The sequence below is a fragment of the Mizuhopecten yessoensis genome, unplaced genomic scaffold, assembly GCF_002113885.1.
Source record: "Mizuhopecten yessoensis strain PY_sf001 unplaced genomic scaffold, ASM211388v2 scaffold2401, whole genome shotgun sequence".
Lineage (NCBI taxonomy): Eukaryota > Metazoa > Mollusca > Bivalvia > Pectinida > Pectinidae > Mizuhopecten > Mizuhopecten yessoensis.
In genome coordinates, this window is record NW_018404528.1 from 210,647 (window position 1) to 214,924 (window position 4,278).

Consider the following 4,278-nt stretch of genomic DNA (forward strand, 5'->3'; position numbering starts at 1 on the left):
TTTATGGTATTGTGTAGTATTTGTTATGGTATTGTGTTGTATTGTGTTTGTAATGGTATTGTGTTGTGTAGTATTTGTTATGGTATTGTGTTGTGCTGTGTTTGTTATGATATTGTGTTGTGTTGTGTTTGTTATGGTATTGTGTTGTGTAGTATTTGTTATATAATTGTGTTGTGTTATATTTGTTATGGTATTGTGTTGTGTAATATTTGTTATGGTATGGNGGTATGGTATTGTATTGTGTAGTATTTGTTATGGTATGGTATTGTGCTGTGTTTGTTACGGTATTATGTTGTGTAGTATTTGTTATGGTATTGTGTTGTGTAGTTTTCTTATGGTTTTGTTATGGTATTGTGTTGTGAAGTATTTGTGATGGTATTGTGTTGTGTAGTATTCGTTATGGTATTGTGTTGTGCTTTGTTTGTTATGGTATTGTGTTGTGAAGTATTTGTGATGGTATTGTGTTGTGTAGTATTCGTTATGGTATTGTGTTGTGCTGTATTTGTTATGGTATTGTGGTGTGCTGTGTTTGTTATGGTATTGTTTTGTGCTGTGTTTGTTATGGTTTTGTGTTGTGTTGTATTTGTTATGGTATTGTGCTGTGTGGTATTTGTTATGGTATTGTGTTGTGAAGTATTTGTGATGGTATTGTGTTGTGTAGTATTGGTTATGGTATTGTGTTGTGCTGTATTTGTTATGGTATTGTGTCGTGTAGTATTTGTTATGGTATTGTGTCGTGTAGTATTTGTTATGGTATTGTGTTGTGAAGTATTTGTGATGGTATTGTGTTGTGTAGTATTTCTTATGGTATTGTGTTGTGTAGTTTTCTTATGGTTTTGTTATGGTATTGTGTTGTGTACTATTTGTTATAGTATTGTGTTGTGTAGTATTTGTTATAGTATTGTGTTGTGTAGTATTTCTTATGGTATTGTGTTGTGTAGTATTGGTTATGGTATTGTGTTGTGCTATGTTTGTTATGGTATTGTGTTGTGCAGTATTTGTTATAGTATTGTGTTGTGTAGTATTTCTTATGGTATTGTGTTGTGTAGTCTTTGTTATGGTATGGTATTGTATTGTGTTGTGTTGTGTTTGTTATTGTATTGTGTTGTGCTGTGTTTTTTATGGTATTGTGTTGTGCAGTATTTGTTATAGTATTGTGTTGTGTAGTATTTGTTACGGTATTGTGTTGTGCTGTGTTTTTTATGGTATTGTGTTGTGTAGTCTTTGTTATGGTATGGTATTGTATTGTGTTGTATTTGTTATGGTTTTGTGTTGTGTTGTATTTGTTATGGTATTGTGTTGTGTAGTATTCGTTATGGTATTGTGTTGTGCTGTGTTTTTTATGGTATTGTGTTGTGTAGTATTGGTTATGGTATTGTGTTGTGCTGTATTTGTTATGGTATTGTGTTGTGTAGTTTTCTTATGGTTTTGTTATGGTATTGTGTTGTGCTTTGTTTGTTATGGTATTGTGTTGTGTAGTTTTCTTATGGTTTTGTTATGGTATTGTGTTGTACTGTGTTTGTTATGGTATTGTTTTGTGCTGTGTTTGTTATGGTTTTGTGTTGTGTAGTATTTGTTATGGGATTGGTTGTGCTATGTTTGTTATGGTATTGTGTTGTGTAGTTTTCTTATGGTTTTGTTATGGTATTGTGTTGTGCGGTGTTTGTTATGGTATTGTGTTGTGAAGTATTTGTGATGGTATTGTGTTGTGTAGTATTGGTTATGGTATTGTGTTGTGCTGTATTTGTTATGGTATTGTGCTGTGTGGTATTTGTTATGGTATTGTGTTGTGTAGTTTTCTTATGGTTTTGTTATGGTATTGTGTTGTGCTGTATTTGTTATGGTATTGTGCTGTGTGGTATTTGTTATGGTATTGTGTTGTGAAGTATTTGTGATGGTATTGTGTTGTGTAGTATTTCTTATGGTATTGTGTTGTGTAGTATTCGTTATGGTATTGTGTTGTGCTGTATTTGTTATGGTATTGTGCTGTGTGGTATTTGTTATGGTATTGTGTTGTGTAGTCTTTGTTATGGTATGGTATTGTATTGTGCAGTATTTGTTATGGTATTGTATTGTGCAGTATTTGTTATGGTATGGTATTGTATTGTGTTGTGTTGTGTTTGTTATTGTATTGTGTTATGTTTGTTATGGTATTGTATTGTGTTGTGTTGTGTTTATTATTGTATTGTGTTGTGCTGTGTTTTTTATGGTATTGTGTTGTGTAGTTTTCTTATGGTTTTGTTATGGTATTGTGTTGTGAAGTATTTGTGATGGTATTGTGTTGTGTAGTATTGGTTATGGTATTGTGTTGTGCTGTGCTGTGTTTGTTATGGTATTGGGTTGTGCAGTATTTGTTATGGTATTGTATTGTGTTGTGTTGTGTTTGTTATTGTATTGTGTTGTGCTGTGTTTTTTATGGTATTGTGTTGTGTAGTCTTTGTTATGGTATGGTATTGTATTGTGTTGTATTTGTTATGGTATTGTGTTGTGAAGTATTTGTGATGGTATTGTGTTGTGTAGTATCTGTTATAGTATTGTGTTGTGCTGTGTTTTTTATGGTATTGTGTTGTGTAGTTTTCTTATGGTTTTGTTATGGTATTGTGTTGTGTTGTGTTTGTTATTGTATTGTGTTATGTTTGTTATGGTATTGTATTGTGCAGTATTTGTTATGGTATGGTACTGTATTGTGTAGTATTTGTTATGGTATGGTATTGTATTGTGTAGCATTTGTTATGGTATGGTATTGTATTGTGCAGTATTTGTTATGGTATGGTACTGTATTGTGTAGTATTTGTTATGGCATTGTGTTGTGCAGTATTTGTTATAGTATTGTGTTGTGCTGTGTTTTTTATGGTATTGTGTTGTGTAGTCTTTGTTATGGTATGGTATTGTATTGTGTAGGATTTGTTATGGTATGGTATTGTATTGTGCAGTATTTGTTATGGTATGGTACTGTATTGTGTAGTATTTGTTATGGTATTGTGTTGTGTTGTGTTTATTATTGTATTGTGTTGTGCTGTGTTTTTTATGGTATTGTGTTGTGTAGTATTGGTTATGGTATTGTGTTGTGCTTTGTTTGTTATGGTATTGTGTTGTGCTGTATTTGTTATGGTATTGTGTTGTGAAGTATTTGTGATGGTATTGTGTTGTGTAGTATTGGTTATGGTATTGTGTTGTGCTATGTTTGTTATGGTATTGTGTTGTGTAGTCTTTGTTATGGTATGGTATTGTATTGTGTAGCATTTGTTATGGTATGGTATTGTATTGTGCAGTATTTGTTATGGTATTGTATTGTGTTGTATTTGTTATGGTATTGTGCTGTGTGGTATTTGTTATGGTATTGTGTTGTGCGGTGTTTGTTATGGTATTGTGTTGTGTAGTTTTCTTATGGTTTTGTTATGGTATTGTGTTGTGAAGTATTTGTGATGGTATTGTGTTGTGTAGTATTGGTTATGGTATTGTGTTGTGCTATGTTTGTTATGGTATTGTGTTGTGTAGTCTTTGTTATGGTATGGTATTGTATTGTGTAGCATTTGTTATGGTATGGTATTGTATTGTGTAGCATTTGTTATGGTATGGTATTGTATTGTGTAGGATTTGTTATGGTATGGTATTGTATTGGGTAGTATTTGTTATGGTATGGTACTGTATTGTGTAGTATTTGTTATGGTATTGTGTTGTGAAGTATTTGTGATGGTATTGTGTTGTGTAGTATTTCTTATGGTATTGTGTTGTGTAGTATTCGTTATGGTATTGTGTTGTGCTTTGTTTGTTATGGTATTGTGTTGTGCGGTGTTTGTTATGGTATTGTGTTGTGAAGTATTTGTGATGGTATTGTGTTGTGTAGTATTCGTTATGGTATTGTGTTGTGCTTTGTTTGTTATGGTATTGTGTTGTGCTGTATTTGTTATGGTATTGTGCTGTGTAGTATTTGTTATGGTAGGGTATTGTGCTGTGTTTGTTATGGTATTGGGTTGTGCAGTATTTGTTATGGTATTGTATTGTGTTGTGTTGTGTTTGTTATTGTATTGTGTTATGTTTGTTATGGTATTGTATTGTGTTGTGTTGTGTTTGTTATTGTATTGTGTTGTGCTGTGTTTGTTATGGTATTGCGTTGNATTTGTTATGGGATTGTGTTGTGCTGTGTTTGTTATGGTTTTGTGTTGTGTAGTATTTGTTATGGTATTGTGTTGTGTAGTTTTCTTATGGTTTTGTGTTGTGTAGTATTTGTTGTGGTATTGTGTAGTATTTGTTATGGCATTGTGTTGTGTTTGTTAT